The 18320-nt window shown below is 44.9% G+C and overlaps 1 long non-coding RNA gene and 1 other non-coding gene across 3 annotated transcripts in view; both read right to left on the reverse strand.

The window, feature by feature from the left end:
• Window positions 1–631: 631 nt before the first annotated feature.
• On the reverse strand, window positions 632–736 carry LOC112209739 (U6 spliceosomal RNA). The gene has a single exon (XR_002944550.1). It is a non-coding gene; the product is annotated as a U6 spliceosomal RNA (small nuclear RNA).
• A 4362-nt stretch (window positions 737–5098) lies between these two features.
• Window positions 5099–18320, reverse strand: part of LOC129138908 (uncharacterized) — a 34007-nt gene continuing 20785 nt past the window's right edge. For both annotated transcript variants that reach the window (XR_010155024.1, XR_008542141.2), the window contains 2 exons: window positions 14229–14270; window positions 5099–10767 (listed from right to left, as the gene is read on the reverse strand). This is a non-coding gene — a long non-coding RNA (uncharacterized LOC129138908). The remainder of the gene's footprint in view (window positions 10768–14228; window positions 14271–18320) is intronic.

Genomic DNA, 18320 nt, shown 5'->3' on the forward strand with positions numbered 1-18320 from the left:
CAGGTTTCTCATCCTCCACCACTCTCTAGGTGATGTCTGATCAGCCTAGCCTGTCTTCAGCAAGAATCCTCCTTATCTGTGATGTCTTCTCTTAGTGATTGTCCATCCATTGACCCTACTCCCTGCTCCTTGGCTATAAATCCCCACCTGCCCAGCTGTATGTGGAGCTAAGGCCAATCTCTCCCCCAGTGCAAGACCCCATTGCTGTGCTGTTGGTCATGAATAGTCTTCCTTATCAAGTTTGAACAAGTATCACTGAATACCATTTTTCCTTAACAATGTGAATAAATATAAATACAAAATATTATGTGGAGCTTCTTTTGCTTAATAAATTTTGGTGGTTTTCAGATTATTAAAAATTATGACATCATGCATGTATACATTTTGGAAAGACTAAAGCTAATGTATCTACTACCTCATATACTTCCCTTTCCTTTTGCACTGGGAACATTTAAATTGTATTCTCTTAGCAATTTTCAAGCATACAATACATTCTTATTACCTATATTCAACATGCTTTACAATAGATCTGAACTAATTGCTTCTATCTAGATGAAATATTATAATTTTTGAATAACAATACTCATCTCTTCACCTGACCCTACTAGAGGGTAGCCACAATTCTACTCCCAAAAATATGAAAGACTTCATATTTGAATACCCTCCTGGCCCAGGGGCAGTGTTATTCTTCTCCATATCATTCTAATTTTAGTGTATATGCTGCCCAAACCAGAATTTTTAAGAAAAAATTGTTGTGCATATTTCATTCTATTTTTGTTGGACAAATGAATGGACACTTTCTGGTTTCAATTATTACAAACAGTGCTTTTTTATACATTCTTATACATGTACAATGGAGAACATTTATAAGAATTTCTGTGAAGCACACTCCCAGGAGAGGAATTGATACTTTATGTATGGTTTACTTAGGAATTACTGAAATGAAGCATTTTTGTATTTTTGTGATGTTTAAACAAACATCAATAAACAAATTCTAACTATAAGTATCAAGTGTGCTTTGGCTGCCAATGGATGTTTGCTATATTTTAAAATGCCAACACTTAAAATACATTAAGAGGGAGCTTGGTACTGAATAAAGAACACAGGCTCTGGAAGGTAAACCCTTCAGCTTTGGCTCACTTGAGTGCCACTTACAGGCTTGAGCTTGAACAATTTACTTCGCTGTCTGAGTCTCAGTTTTTTCAATTCTGTAATAATTTTGTTAGTTGAAATGCTATTTACTAATAAAACCAACCAATGAAGAGATGTTAAGGCTACATGAATTAAGGTACACAAGCATTAAATAAGTGAGTGTATATAAGAAATACTTAGAACAGGCTGGGAGCGGTGGCTCACGCCTGTAATCCCAGCACTTTGGGAGGCCAAGGTGGGTGGATCACGAGGTCAGGAGATTGAGATCATCCTAGCTAACATGGTGAAACCCCGTCTCTACTAAAAATACAAAAAATTAGCCAGGCTTGGTGGCGGGCGCCTGTAGTCCCAGCTACTTGGGAGGCTGAGGCAGGAGAGGGCGTGAATCCAGTAGATGGAGCTTGCAGTGAGCCAAGATGGCGCCACTGCACTCCAGCCTGGGCGACAGAGCGAGACTCCATCTCAACAAAAAAAAAAGAAAGAAAAGAAAAGAAAAAAAGAAATACTTAGAACAGACATCAGCATTAGTGAAGAATTAACTAAATATTTGCTATTATTAACCTGAAAGTAATTGCTCCATCTAAAAAATATCTTAGTGAAGAGTAATGTAGATATTCATGATTGATTATAGACATTATTTCATTAGGCATTGAAGTGGGTAATGTTTTTCCCAATATTGTGCAATGTCACGATTTTACTGATGTGAAATACATTAATTTTCCATATTTGTTCCAAATCTGTTCCACAAAGATTTGTTTCTACAAAGTGTAGAAACAAAGGGTAATTATCAGAGTTCTAGTATTTCAAGAAATTTAATTAATATTTTATTTCATATTGGACTATGTAATAATGTCAAGAGTAAAAATCTTCATGAGATATTGTGCACAGATCTTTTATTTATAGATGCATGAACTTTGGCAAATGCATATGCCTGAGTAACTATCACCCCAACTAGGTTACAAGCTATTTACATCATTCCTTCAACCCTTAAAATTTCCTGTGCCCTTTTGCAATTCCTCTGTCAATTGCATGATTTCTATCATGCAATTGAGAGTTTTTTTTTTTTTTTTTTTTTTTTGAGACAGAGTCTTGCTCTGTCACTCAGGATGGAGTACAGTGGCCCAATCTAGGCTCACCGCAAGCTCCGCCTCCCAGTTCACGCCATTCTCCTGCCTCAGCCTCCCGAGTAGCTGGGACTACAGGCGCCCGCCACCACGCCTGGATAATTTTTTGTATTTTTAGTACAGCCAGGGTTTCACCGTGTTAGCCAGGATGGTCTCGATCTCCTGACCTCGTGATCTGCCCACCTCGACCTCTCAAAGTGCTGGGATGACAGGCGTGAGCCACCACGCCCGGCTGAGTTCAAGGCTTTATATCAACGGAGCTGTATTCTGAAGGGCATCTGGCTTCTTTCATTCAGGTTGAAATTTGCATGAGTTTACAACAGTTTGTGTACACTGTTGGTGGTGAACACTGGGCTATTTTGAGCTTGAGGCTTTTATTAATAAAGCTGCTATCAACAGTTGAGCTCAAGTCTCTAAGTGGACATCTGTTTTTAATGTACCTGGGCCAACATCTAGGAGTGAAATTTTCAGCTCAGTTAATTTTGTGTGTACCTTTCCAAGAATTTTCCAGGGTTTTTGTGCTATTTCACACTGCCACAGCAATGTCTGAGCTTTCCGTTGCTATACATGCTCACCAAAATTTGGAACTGTTAGTGTCTTAAATTTTAACCACAGAATGAAGGTATGTAGTTAAAATAATTAAAGTGGTTATAAAAATATACTTGATTTTCTGCTAGAACAAGTTACCCCTCATTACTCTTCTTCCTCAGAATTTCTAAGTTATAATCAGTTTTCTTAAATTTGAATATTGCTGATGTTCCTTAAAATCTCTATGCTCTTTACAAATGACCAGAAAGTTCTGCTTTTTAGACTGAGATCACATAAAGTTGGTAGATTACAGTAGGGAAATTAACAGAACTACAAATACGTTTAGCAAAAACAACAACAACAAAAGTTCTGGATTGCTGTTTGTTAGTTTAATAATGTTCTTCATATTTGTCCAGAAAATTTTTGTAAGTCTAAAATATATGTAATTTGAGTTTTCCTTGTTGTCAGGTAAGAAAGTAATCCTTCCTCCTACTTTTCATTAGAGTACTACCTTTAGAAAACTAGTATTTTCCCCTCTGTTTTTTGAGGTATATGTAAATCTTTTTAAGAACTAACTAAGCCAGATGGAAGGATGGCACCCCAACAGGTCTTTCTTAATGGCCTTGAGCCTTCTCTTTGAAGTGTAAGGAGTGTTCCCAAGTCCCCTTGTCTTTCCTGAGCAAATTGAGGGTCAGGCTGCTATTTTTTTATGGCCCAATAATGAGATGCAGATGAACTGAGGAGGAAGAGAGTTTTTATTTCTACAAGTGGTTACAGGGAGAAGGCATGTAGATAATATTACCAGACCCACTCAAAATGATAAAATTTTATAGAGCTTATATACCTTCTGAGCTATACGTCTATGTGTAAGTGCGCATTTATGTAACGACATAAATGATTAACTTTTTTTTTTTTTTTTTTTGAGGCGGAGTCTCGCTCAGTCGCCCAGGCTGGAGTGCAGTGGCGCAATCTCAGCTCACTGCAAGCACCGCCTCCCGGGTTCACGCAACTCTCCTGCCTCAGCCTCCGGCGTAGCTGGCACTATAGGCGCCCGCCACTACACCCGGCTGATTTTTTTGTATTTTTAGTAGAGACGGGGTTTCGCGGTGTTAGCCAGGATGGTCTCGATCTCCTGACCTCGTGATCCGCCCATCTTGGCCTCCCAAAGTGCTGGGATTATAGGCCTGAGCCACCGCGCCCGGCCTTAACTTCTTTTAATCTATAACTAAGGTCTGAGTCCTGAGCATCATCCTCAGGAGCCTCAGTAAATTGACTTAATCTAATGGGTCCAGGTGCCGGGGTGATTACCCTCATGTTGTCTCCTGCTAAATCCAGGAGGTTTGCAGAGTTCCTTCAAAGCCCCAATAAACTTGTTTGTGGAGGCCTGGGGAGTTTCTGCAGACCCCCAGTAAAACTTGTTTAATCCTAAATGGGTCCTGTTAAGAATTCCTTCATTATTTTGTCACGCTTTAAGGCCCGGGAAAGTCCTCGGAAAAACTCTCGGTGGGCTTTTGTTACATTCCAGCCTTTGTATAACAGCACTGGCTTTTAATATTTAACCACTCAGTCAATACTGAAACAGGTGTTGTGGGGGCCTGTGTTAGTGAGACCTGGCCTGCGACACTTCCACTCTCAGTTTCCAAGTGCTCTCACTCATACACTGTGAAAGGAACTAAATCTTGGGGCCCCCAAGTCACTAAGCTAAAGGGAAAAGTCCAGCTGGGAACTGCTTAGGGCCAACCTGCCTCCCATTCTATTCAAAGTCCCCCCTCTGCTCCCTGAGGCAGATTCGTATCTGATCGCCTCCTTTGGAAAGGCTAATCAGAAACTCAAAAGAAGGCAACTGTTTTGTCTCTCACCTGTTTGTGACCTGAAAACCCTCTCCCTGCTTCCAGTCTTCCTGCCTTTGCTTCAAGTGGTCCGTCCACCTTTCCAGACGGAACCAATATACTTCTTTTTTTTTTTTTTGAGACGGAGTCTTGCTCTGTCGCCCAAGCTGGAGTGCAGTGGCATGATCTCTGCTCCCTGCAACCTCCGCCTCCTGGGTTCAAGTGATTCTCCTGCCTCAGTCTCACAGCCTCAGGCACACACCACCATGCCCAGCTAACTTTTGTATTTTTAGTAGAAACAGGGTTTCACCATATTGGCCAGGCTGGTCTCAAACTCCTGACCTTGTGATCCACCCACCTCGGCCTCCCAAAGTGCCGGGATTACAGGTGTAAGCCACCTCGCCTGGCCTAATTGACTTTTTTTTTTTTTTAGAAAATTGGTTTAAATTTAAATAGTGGCTTAAATTGGCTTTCAATGAATATGTGTGACCCTGAGCATTTCTAACACACATCAGCTGGTCAATTGCATAATTCCCTCCTCTTTGAATTTTTCTTGTCAGCAAATGGAATCATCATATCCCTCTTCTTTTAGTCGCCTCATAGTCTCTCTCCTCCATTTTCTTTTTCTTTTCTTTCCTTTTCTTTTTTTCACCATCCGTCTGTTTTGGTAGGAGCTATCTATACACAGTTTGTGCTCTATAACCAGAATTTCTGCATCTATAGATCCAACCAGTCTTGTATTGAAAATATTTCAAAAAATAAAATATAGCAATCCAATAAAAAGTAATACAAATAAAAAATAATATAGTATAACAACTATTTGCATAGCATTTACACCGTATCAGGAGTTATGAGTAACCTAGAGATAATTTAAAGTATACCAGAGGCTGGACACCGTGGCTCATCCCTGTAATCCCAGCACTTTGGGAGGCCAAGGTGGGCAGATTATGTGAGGTCAGGAGTTCGAAACCAGCCTGGACAACATGGTTAAAACCCGTCTCTACTAAAAATACAAAAATTAGCTGGGAGTGGTGGCGCATACCTGTAATCCCAGCTACTTGGGAGGTTGAGTCAGGAGAATCTCTTGAACCCGGGAGGTGGAGGTTACAGTGAGGCAAGATCATGCCACTGCACTCCAGCCTGGGCAACAGAGTGAGATTCTGTCTCCCAATAAATAAATAAAAATATACAGGAACATATACTTGCATTATATGCAAGTACTGCACGTTTTATATGAGAGACTTCAGCAGCTGTGGATTTTGGCATCTGCGGGGAAGAGGGCATCTTAAAAGTAATCCCCCATGAATTCTGAAGGATGACTGCATTGTGCATATTAAACTCTCCCTGGTGGTATGAGCAGTAAGGAGCCTCTTCTAGTTGACAGCTCATCTTTTGACTTTTTTCAGAGCCTGAAGTTGGAACATGATTATTATTATTTTTTTTAAAATGTAGACATAGTCTAACCCATTTTTAAAGGTTATGCTTCTTTTTTTTTTTAATACTCTCACTCTGTAGCCTCAGCTGGAGTGCAATGGCAGGATCTCGGCTCACCGCAACCTCCACCTCTTGAGCTCAAGTGATTCTTATGCCTCAGCCTCCTGAGTAGCTGGGACTATGGGCGTGGTTATGCTTTTTGTATTGTATCTAAGAAAAACCTCCTAACTCTGAGGTTATAAGACATTTCCCTCTATTTTTCAAAAAAAAAAAAAGTTTTCTTTTATATTCAGGTTTGTAATCCACCTGTAGTTCATTTTTAAGTATTACATGAGGCCGGGTGTGGTGGTACACACCTGTAATCCCAGCACTTTGGGACACCGAGGTGGACAGATCACCTGAGGTCAGGAGTTCGAGACCAGCCTGGCCAACTTGGTGAAACCCCGTCTCTACTAAAAAAATGCAAAAATTAGCCAGGCGTGGTGGCACATGCCTGTAGTCCCAGCTGAGGCACGAGAATTACTTGAACCCGGGAGGAGAAGTTTGCGGGGAGGTGAGATCACACCACTGCACTGCAGCCTGGGTGACAGAGCGAGACTCCGTCTCAAAAAAAAAAAAAAGTATTGCATGAGGTTGAGATTTGATCACGTATCATCCACAAGAACAGCCAATTGTCTCACTCCTGCCTATGTGGAATTTGGTTTCTTCTCTCATTGTTTTATAGCTGCGACCTCTCTCATATGCCAAGACACAATTCAGTCTGTTTCAAACCCTTCTGAACCTACGCATTGCTCAGTTTCTCTGTCTCTGAGCTACGGTTTTCATTTCTTTCTTCTTTTTTCTTTTCTTTTCTTTTCTTTTGAGACAGGGTCTTGCTCTGTCACGCAGGCTGGCGTGCAGTGGCGTGATCATGCCTCACTGCAGCCTCAACCTCTAGGGCACAGGTGATCCTCCCACCTCAGCCTCCTGAGTAACTGGGACCAGAGGTGCATGCCACCATGTCCAGCTAATTTTTAAAAAATTTTTTGTAAAGATGGGGTCTCACTATGTTGCCCAGGCTAGTCTCAAACTCCTGGGCTCAAGAAATCAGCCAGTCTCGGCCTCCCAAAGTTCTGGGATTACAGGCGTGAGCCACCACGCTCAGCTCCACATCTTTATTCTTAATAACATTTCCATCTACAGATCCTGGTATTTCGGGGGAAATGCTTTTTAAAATCTCACACTTAGATCTTTAAATTTCCACTTTTAACTTAACCTGAGGTGCAGGCTGGGTCAAGATTCCATTATCATTCAGCGAATCATTCTTTTAGTGGGAAGAATCTCTATTTGGGCCTCAAAGTTGTTTGCACCTCGAAGGTTATTTTGTCTGATTTTGCTAGCCCAACTTGGCTTTCTTCTATTGGTGATTTGCTTTGCGCATTTTTTTCCAGCTATTTTCACCTTCTCTTTGGCATTTTGTTGCAAATGCTTCTCTCATAAATAGCATGAAACATTTTATTTGTATTTTTAGTAGAGATGGGGTTTCACCGTGTTAGCCAGGATGGTCTCGATCTCCTGACCTCGTGATCCACCCGCCTCGGCCTCCCACAGTGCTGGGATTACAGGCGTGAGCCACCGCGCCCAGCCCAAACATTTTAAATCGCATCATCTAGTCTCCGGCTTTTTACAGATTTATTAAATCACTGAACATCTAACATAACTAAGGATTCACTATTCCTACTCTTTTATTTTACTTTTCTTCTTTTTTAATTCCTTCCTTCTTAACTTCCATTTAGTATTCAGGTTTTTAATTTATTATTATTTTTTATTTTTGAGACAAAGCCTGGCTCTGCCACCCAGGCGGAAGTGCAGTGGCGCAATCTCAGCTCACTGCAACCTCCACCTCTGGGGCTCAAGTGATCCTCCCACCTCAGCCTCCTGAGTAGCTGGGACTACAGGCATTCACCACAACACTTGGCTAATTTTGGTATTTAATTTTACTCTTCATTTTTTTGTATTTAATTTTATTCTTCATTCTTCATTTTCATCCACTAGTTCAGGAGTTATATGTTCAATTTCTATTTTTAGCAGGAACACTTAACCTTCAAATGTCAAAATCCAGCAATATCTAACTACTTTTACTCAGTTCTTCCTTCCTTATCCTCTCTGTGAAGGTAGCCTAATCTTCAGAAGTTAAGTTTCACTTTGTTGTTAACACCAGTTATTATTATTTTTTTAAACAGCTAACAATCACTTAGTTTTACCGGCTTGTTTTCAATGTCTTTGGCTGGCATTGCTATTCGCATCCTGCTGTGCTATTCAGGGTGTGAATTTCTTCTTATGGCAGAGCATCATTTGGAAGATTTTTCAGCAAAAATTGCAGAGCTCCTTGTTGGAAATCTTTCTGCTATCATCACTCTCCAACAGCAATTTAGTTGCATTTTCAATTCTTGCTTGATAGTGAACATTTCTTGAACAACCTATAAACACCCGTCCATTGACTTCCTGACATCTCTCATGGCAGTCAAGGAGTCTGCTGGAAGTCTGGGAGTTATTTCTCTTTTTGTTGTTGTTGTTGTTGTTGTTGTTGTTGAGACAGAGTCTCGCTCTGTCGCCCAGGCTGGAGTGCAGTGGGAGATCTCGGCTCACTGCAAGCTCTGCCTCCCGGGTTCATGCCATTCTCCTGCCTCAGCCTCCCAAGTAGCTGAGACTACAGGCGCCCACCACCATGCCCGGCTAATTTTTTTTCTATTTTTTAGTAGAGACGGGGTTTCACCTGTAATGCCCAACCTCGTTTTTACTAACCTGTTTTTAGACTCTCCCTTTTCCTTTACTCACCTAGCCTGGTTTCCACCTGAATGGACTCTCCCTTAGCTAAGAGAAGCAGACAGACTGCATCTTGGCTCTTTCACTGGCAGCCCCTTCCTCAAGGACTGAACTCGTGCAAGCTGACTCCCAGCACATGCAAGAATGCAATTAACTGATAAGATACTGTGGCGAGCTATATCCACAGTTCCCGGGAATTCGTCTGATTAGTGACGCCCAAAGCCCCGAGTCTATCACCTTGTAATAGTCTTAAAGCCCCTGCACCTGGAACTGTTTACTTTCCTGCAACCATTTATCCTTTTAACTTTTTGCCTACTTTACTTTTGTAAAATTGTTTTCACTAGACCCCCCCCCCATTCCTAAACCAAGATATAAAAGTTAATCAAGCCCCTTCCTCGGGGCCGAGAGAATATTAAGCATTAGCCGTCTCTCGGTCGCTGGCTAATAAAGGACTCTTAATTCGTCTCAAAGTGTGGCGTTTTTCTAACTCGCTCAGGTACAACATACCGTGTTAGCCAGGATGGTCTCGATCTCCTGACCTTGTGATCCACCCGCCTTGGCCTCCCAAAGTGCTGGGATTACAGGCGTGAGCCACTGCACCCGGCCCCGGGAATTCTTTCTTTTTCTTTTCTTTTCTTTTTTTTTTTTTTTTTTTGAGACGGAATCTCACTCTGTCACCCAGGTTGGAGTGCAGTGGCATGATCTCGGCTCACTGCAACCTCCACCTCCCGGGTTCAAGTGATTCTCCTGCCTCAGCCTCCCAAGTAGCTGGGATTACAGACATGTGCCATCATGCCCAGCTAATTTTTTTATATTTAGTAGAGACCGGGTTTCACCATGTTGGCCAGGTTGGTCTCGAACCCCTGACCTCAGATGATCTGCCCACCTCGGCCTTTCAAAGCGCTGGGATTACAGGTGTGAGCCACCGCCCCCAGCCAAAGGTTACCTTTTTAATTGTAAATAAATAAATAAATTGAAGTCAAATTTACATATAATTAACCATTTAAAAGTGAATAATTCAGGGGCATTTAGAATATTCACAGTGTTGTGCAGCCATCACCTCTGTGTACTTCCAGAATGCTTTCGTTCCCCCAAAAAGAAACCTGGAATTTATCAAGCAGTCACTCTCTCTTTCCCCTCCAGCCCCTGGCAGTCACGACATTGCTTCTGGTTCTAGGGATTCACCTATTCTTGAAATTTCATCTTCATAAAAATATACACTATGTGATCATTTGTGTCTGGCTTCTTTCTCTTTGCAAAATGTTTTTGAGGCTCAACCACTTTGTAGCAATTTTCAGTGCTTCATTCCTCTTCAAGGCTAAATAATATTCCATTGTGTGAATGGACCACATTTTGTTTATCCACTCCTTCCACTGATTAACATGTGAGTTATTTCTACCTTTTAGCTATAATGAATAGTGCTGCTCTGAACATTTGTGTACACATTTTTCTTGGAACCCGTGTTTTCAATTATTTTGAGTACATACCTAGGAGTGGAATTGCTGGTTCATAGAGTAATCCTGTATTTAACTTTTTGAGGATCCACCAAAGCATTTGTTCACAGTGGCTGTACCATTTTAGACTCCCACCAGCACTGTACAAACATTCCAGTTTCATCACATCCTTGCCAACACTTGTTATTTTCCATTTTAGATTTTAGCCATCTCAGTGGGTACGAAGTGGTGCTTCACTGTGGTTGTGATTTGCATTTCCCTAATCACCACATTTCGCTTTCAATATCTGCTATCTGGTACAGTTGTTGCATCTCTTTCATATACCCCACAGTTCTGTAAAACATCCTCAACCATCCCCTCCGTAAGCATCAGTTCAAGGACGTTGCCTCAGTTTTTCCCAGCCAAAGAGACACTCACCTGAGTTTGGCTTCTTGGTGGGTTCTGTGAACAAAGAGAGAAAATAAATGCAATATGCATTGAAGATTCATCGGAAGCATGAAGAAAGGCCATGAACGCCCTGATGAAAGGTGAAAAGGGAGTGACAAAGCCATACAAAGTAAATGATATAGACACAAATTCCATGTTGAATTGAGAAAAAAGGCAAGAAAACACCCTTAAAATCCATTCAAAAACAATCCACCCTTGAGGCTGTGAGGATGCCCACAGGATGGCCAAAGTAGCTGAGAACATCCAAGACAAGTAAGTGAGCCACCTGCCCGTAGAGCCACCACAGGGCTGGATGGTGGAGGGTGAGGCAGGGGGAGGCAAAAGAAAAGAAGGAGAAAGACTTGCAGCTTCCAGAATGATGGCTTATCTCCCTTTCTTTCATTCATTCATTTATTCATTCAGCAAATATGTATTGCATGGATGTGGATATCAGGTCAGGAGTGCTCAGGGTGCAGCCTGTGACTGCCCTGCTTAGTGAACCTGGGTGTGCAGTGTGGATGGGCAGACGAGGGCAGGAGGAGGTTTGAGGAAGATGGCTCAAAGGAGGTGGAGTCGGCCATGGCTGGGAAAATTGGAGCTTCAGGGCTGTGCCATGGCCAGACTTCTTCCAAACGGAGGAAACACCGTATTTGAAAGCACGGTTTACATAACAGCCTAGCACTGCCTTGGTAGGAGGCGGCTGGAACACAGGGGTTTGTGTGTGGTGGGGACATTCACTGGGGATGCAGAGACTGCAAGAAGGAGAGCTTGAACCTCCAAACGGGGCATGTGGTTTCGCATGTCCTGTATTTTAATAGGTTTCTCATCACCTTTTCTCCTTCCTGCCACCTCCCTCTCCCTTCCTGCCCTCCCTTCTTCCTTCCTTCTCTCCTTCCTTCCTTCTCTTTCTTCCTTCCTTCCCTCCATCGTTCCCTCTTCTTCCTTGTCTTCCCTCCTTGTTTCCATCCTTTTTCCTCCCTCCCTCCCTCTTTTCCTCCGTCCTTTCATTGTTTCCTTCTTTTCTTTCTTCTCTTCCTTTTCCCTTTCTCCCTCCTCCTACCCTCCCTCCCTCTCTCCCATCCTTCCTTTCTCCGTCTTCTTTTTAAAATGTAAAATTATAACGATTTTTTAAAATAGTGATACACACTCACAGAGTTTCTTAAAGCCCAGGCAGTATAGACAGTGAAAAGTGAATTCCCCACAGTCGCCATGCAGGTGACTGTGCTTCCTCTGCACTGGGACTTCCTTCCCATAAGGAAGGGCTGTGTGTGAACAGGCACATGCCTGCCCATTCATGGGGGGTTCTTGGTAGCAAAACGATGCATTCAAAGATGTGTTTGCAGACACTGGCAGTCCTCTAGGTGAGCAATGAAAAGGTAGTAGCAGGTGAGTGGAAAAGAAGTTTATTTATGTGATTTTTAAAAAATTAATGTGAAACTCACATATAAAATTTGACATTTTAAAGTGTGCAATTCAATGGTGTTTCATATATTCACAATATTATACAATCACCACCTGTATCTAGTTCCAGAACAGTTTCATCCCCCCAAAAGGAGACCCCATAGCCACGAGCAGTCCCTCCCTTTTGTCCCCTCTTCCAGCCCAACAATCACTAATCCACTTTCTGTCTCTCTGAATCTGCCTATTCTGGACATTTCATATTAATGGGATCCTACACCCTGTGGCCTTTTGTGCCTGGCTTCTTTCACTGAGCACATTTTCAAGGCTCATGTAGCATGCATCAGAACCCCCTTCCTTTTTAACAGCCAAATCATATTCTGTTGCCTGGAGGGACCACATTCTGTTCATTCATTCATCCCCTGATGGACAGTGGGGTTGTTTCCACCTTTGGCTTATTGTGAATATTGCTGCTGCAAACATGGGTACACAAATAACTGTTTGAGTCCCTGCTCCCAATTCTCTTGGGTATCTGTCTAGAAGTGGAACTCCTGGGTCACATGTCAGTGATCTTTCAGATCAATAACATGTCTTGTTCTGTATCTGAGCCTACCAGCCAGCCCCTCCTTCACTATTGCACAGGGTTCTCTTGCAGATATGCCTCATTCTTTATCCAGACCAAACGCTGGTGCTACACACTCGGTCTGAATTTTGGAGATAATCCCCCAATGCTTCCAAAGTGGTTGCAACCACACACCTGCCTCCAACCCCCACCCCTCAATCTGCCTTGACAGGGTAGGATTCAACCTTCACCTTTTCTAACTTCATGGGAGAAATGGCATCTCCATGTTGGGGTGAGTCATTACATTTTCCTGTTGCACTGACAACAATTTTGTATCTGCTTTGTAGGATAATTATTAGCAAAAACATCACTGTGTGCAGAAAACTGGGAGAGAGATGAGTTCCTATCATCTTGTTGTTGGCTTTTTAGGATCAGATCTGGTTATCATTCTCTCTTCCTCCAACAAACACCATTATGTAACTGCACTGGTCAACCAGTTGTTCCCAATGCTAAAGCCCAATGGATTCTTCCTCTGTGTACACAAAAGTTTATTTTTCTTTCAAAATAAATGTTTGGTTCCATTGTGCCTGCATTAGAAACCAAATCTTTCCCTTTCTCCCACCCACCGCGGTCTGAATACACCTGAATCTCAATTAGACTATCTGCCTCAAGCAGGACTTTCTGCAGGGCCCAGGACACATATTTTCAGCATTCTGGTCAGCCAGAAAGGTTCTAGCTGAACTTGGACTGATGAAAACACAGAATGGGAAGATTCCAGGTCCTCAGTGCCCTGGAGAAGAAAAACTCACAGCCCCGTCAGTGAAGGTAACCAGAGAAGTTGAGGGGAGAACGGAATGAAGTGTGCTCTGGGAGGGGAGATTGGAGGCCACGGATTGGGATCGGGGTGTGGGACAATGAGGGATATGAACTGAAGTGTAAGAAAAGCAGAAACTGGGCCAGGCATGTTGAGGCACGTCTGTAATCCCAGTGTTTTGAGAGACCAAGGTAGAAGGATTTCTTGAGCCCAGGGGTTCAAGACCAGCCTGGGCAACATAGTGAGAATCCGTTTCTACAAAAAAGAAAAAAGAAAAAAATTAGCTTGGCATGGGGGCACACACCTGTTGTTCCAGCTACTTGGGAGGCTGAGGTGGGAGGATCACTTGAGCCAGGAAGTCGAGGCTATGTGGTAAGCTATGATTGCACCACTGCACTCCAGTCTGGGCATCAGAACGAGACTCCCATCTCAATAAAATAAAGTAAAATAAAATAATAAAATACTAGCATATTCCTAAACCACAGGTTTAGAAGCACAGACCTACCAAGAAATGAGTCTGAGACTTTTAGAGAGTGTGTAAAGGTTTGTCTCAAGGTGTCTGCAATCTCCTGCAAAGAACAGAGATCTCAACACCAAGAAATTCCCAACACTGGCCCAATCCAACCCCAAAGTAACTATACAGCTGATGCTGTTAGATCCAAGCTGAAAAGGGAAGGCTCCCCTTGAAATATCGGCACTTACCAGGGTCATCAAGGGCGTCTGCCAAATCAAAGTCTCTCTGACCTATTGGGAGCAAACAGGGCATAAGTCACCCCATGATGGAAAGGCCAGAATCCCCCTTGTTCCTCACCTCATGCTGCTCCCCTCCTCCTGCAAGCCTAGGGTCGCCCAGAGCACTAAAACTAACCTGACCATGAGCTACGTGGGAGATGCAACCACCACCTCCACCTAGTCCCAGAGCATACTCATCACCCAAAAGAAGACCCCTGTCCCCATTCAGCAGTTAGTTCCCCTCCCGCCTCCCCAGCCCCTGACAACCACTATCCACTTTCTGTCTCCATGAATTGTCTGTTCTGCAAATTTCATATAAATAGAATTCTACAATATGTGGTATTTTGTGCCTGGCTTCTTTCATTGAGCATGATGCTCTTCAGTTGCGTTCACGTTGCAACCTGTGTCAGAGCTTCATTCCTGCTCATGGCCAGGAAACTTTGAAGGAAGCCTCTCTCCAAGCACATAGACTTCTCTCCTGGACTGTCCCACTCACAGTTTAGGACAGGCATTTCCCCCCCACTCCCCAAACACACACACAGAGTCTAGGTTGAGAGGGGCTGCCCTAGAAGAAGGTGAAGCATAACAATGTGAGGGTCCTGGATGCCTGAGAGACTATATGGAGCATAGGACACCTTTGCCACCTCACCTGGCTGCAACACAAACAAGAGATAAACTTTTAATTCTTTGGGGGCTGTTTGTTACAGCAGCTAGCCTACACTGACAAATACAGGGTCAGGAAGCAACCTGTGTGGACAAGCTGAGGTTCCTACCTGATCCAAAAGCAGTTAATCTAATGAATGCGTCTGCAGCAGAGAGAAGAGAACATTCACATCTTTGTGACACATCATTAAAAACACACTGCAGAATTTGTGAGGGTGAAGGGTCCCTCCTGCTGAAATATATGCACACCTTGATCTTGTTCCTCACTTGCCCCTGCCAGTACTAGCCTTGTAGAGAAAACACCACCAGAGAATTTATCAGGAAGTAGAGGATGCAGCCAGGAGCACATTGAATCAGCACTTACTATGCATTGAGTTCTGTTGCAGTAATGCCAGGCACCCAAGAGTCTCATCTGCCCACCCAAGGATGTTGGTATGACCAGCATGCATATTTCCCAAAGGAAGAAACTGAGGTTCTGGGAAGTTCAGGGCAAGGCAGGAGCAGAGTCAGAATCTACAGAATTGTCCAGGGGGGACAATCTCTCACTCAAACACTAAGCCCTGGAGGAGGCTAAGCCTGGGGGAACCAGGTGAGCCCTAGGTGCTGGGTCTCCCCCGCTCTGATGTCTGTCTCCCTCCTAAAAATCGGTCTGTCTGGGTGACGCTTGCTCTGGGGGAAGGTTCAAGGGCTCCAACATAGATTTGTATAGGCTGTGGCATGGCTCCAGTCAGATGCCACCCGGGCAGGCTTTGCAGCTCCTTGTGGAGGCAATTAGGGCCTCTCCAGAGCAGAAGACGCATCCCCAGACAGGAATCCCTAAGTCAGGACAAAGTCACAAACCTTGGAGGGAAGGGGAACTCTGAGCCCAGGGTGCACACAGCAGCTGCCCCTGGGCCCAGACTGGAGGCTGGGAGCTGGCGGTGCCATCACAGGTCAAATCCCACACGGCCGTTTCTCTTAAACTCTGGGAGCCCCCACGTCCCTCTCAGATGACATTCTCTGTTACCGGCGATCACTACAGGCTCGCCTTTAAGAACAACCCAGCCAATCTTTGCTCCCTCCAGCTCTCTTCTTATTTTTTTTTATTGTTGTTTTCTTTCTGTTTGTTTTGTTTTTAGATGGCGTCTCTCTCTGTCGCCTAGGCTGGAGTGCAGTGGCACAATCTCAGCCCACTGCAACTCCCACCTCCTGGGTTCAAACAATTCTTGTGCCTCAGCCGCCTGAGTAACTGGGATCACAGGTGCATGCCATCACGCCCAGCTAACTTTTGTATTTTCAGTAGAGACAGGGTTTCACCATGTTGGCCAGGCTGGTCTCGAACTCCTGACCTCAAGTGATCCACCTGCCTCGGCCTCCCAAAATGCTGGGATTACAGGCGTGAGCCACCGCACCTGGCCTCCTCCAGCGCTCTTGATCATCATGGTCCAAGCTGCTCAGACTGGGCTGGGGGACAGGAACCGTGTCAGCCTCTTGGATCTGTGCAACATCTCCCCTCCAAGGCTGCCAGCAGTTCCAGTCGAGACACCTGTCCAGGACGCCAAAGTGAAGCGTCCCGGCTATGCACACACCCTGAGAATTTACATTCCAATCTGTGTTCACCATTGACCAATATCTTTCACTGTGTTATGTCTCCGCCCATCCCAGCAATCCCAGGCATCCCCTCAGCAACCACTTAATCTCCTCCAATCTGTGCACCCGGCCACTCCCTGCTGTTGCCCTAAATAACCGAAGGCCTCGGTGTTATCTCTCCCCTCCCGGCCCCTCCTCTCTGAAATGCTGTTGCATAAAACAGGCAGGTGGCACGGGAGGGCTGCAGACAGGAGGCCAGGTTGCAGCGGAGGCTCCTTCAGCTTTGAGATGCTCCGGATGACCCTGAGAGATGACAGGAATTGGGGTTGGGGAGGGTCACAGAGGAAGCGGAGCCTGGGGGTTTTAGGCTTTGCTTGGTTTCAGGGGTTGCACTGCAGCCAGAAGTTGCTGCATGCGTGACTCACACACACGAGGCCGTTGTTGGTCACACCCAGACTTCGTTACATAAACCAGGCGGACTCCGGCCAGCATCACACGGCCTGGGCACTGAGACAGTGTCCAGTCCTGCATGCCAGGCAGGAAATCTACCTCCCAGGCAGGGCCCCCTGTCCGCTCTCCTCTCCAGGGAAGTTGCAGCAAAGCCACGGCTGGGGCCCTCACGGGCCTGGAGTAAGACCCCTGGGCTGGGAGATGTCCCAGGTAGACAGCGCTAACTGTGGGGTCTCTGTCTCCAAGGTCGGGTTGCACGTGACGCTATTGCTTTCACGGGGTTTATTTTCCACTGGGAACATAAGACGGGGCAGGAACAGGAGATCTGTTTCCGATTCGCTTTGCTTATAGTTAGTGAACTGAGCAGCTTTTAATCAAATCCCTGTGGTCTGGGATCCCTAAACCCCCAAGAAGAAAGCAGCCTCATTTTGTGCTGGGACTATGACAACGGTCCTCGCTTGCTGGCATCCTGGAGATGTCGATTAAGTGGCTCCTGTTGGTGGACGGGTGGGCCGAGCGCTACACATGAGCCCCCGGTAAAGCTGTGCTCGGGACCCTTCGGAGCAAAGCCATGTGATACAGCACTTTGAAGCATTCTTCCGTAGCCTGCAGTCACCAAACCCCTCTGGGGCCCAAATTCCACCCCTGCCGGATTCAAAGATGCTTCTTATTGGAGTTCCCCTGCCTCCCACCCAAATTCTTTATGTTGATTCAGACCTGCACGTGGTTCAGGCTTACGAAACAATACCGCCAAGTGCAGGCCTCAGCAGCAGCCTCAGAAGCAGAAGTTTCTCTCGGAACTTCTCCAGCCCCCCTGTCTCTGAGTCCCATTCTCCCCTAAGGCACCGAAGGAACTAGAATCCCTCTTCCCCAAGACGGGTCCCAGAAAGAAGAACGCCTTTCCCCCCGAAGCCAGCCATAAAACCTAAAAACAGGAATCTAACTTTCCCTCTATCCTATCTGTATAAAGAGTGGCACAGGCTGGGCGCGGTGGCTCACACCTGTAATCCCAGCACTTTGGGAGGCCGAGGCAGGCGGATCACGAGGTCAGGAGATCGAGACCATCCTGGCCAACATGGTGAAACCCCGTCTCTACTAAAAATACAAAACTTAGCTGAGCGTGGTGGTGCGTGCCTGTAATCCCAGCTACTCGGGAGGCTGAGGCAGGAGAATTGCTTGAACCTGGGAGGTGGAGATTGCAGTGAGCCAAGACTGTGCCACTGCACTCCAGCCTGGCAACAGAGTGAGACTCCGTCTCAAAAAAAAAAAAAAAAAAAAAAAAGAGAGAGAGAGAGGCCAAGAAGAATCTAGACACACAGGCCTGGCTGGGTTTCCCCACTCAGGCCATTAGCATTGGATCAGGCCCTTTTTGTCCAACCC

The sequence above is a fragment of the Pan troglodytes genome, chromosome Y, assembly GCF_028858775.2.
Source record: "Pan troglodytes isolate AG18354 chromosome Y, NHGRI_mPanTro3-v2.0_pri, whole genome shotgun sequence".
In the NCBI taxonomy this organism is placed as follows: domain Eukaryota; kingdom Metazoa; phylum Chordata; class Mammalia; order Primates; family Hominidae; genus Pan; species Pan troglodytes.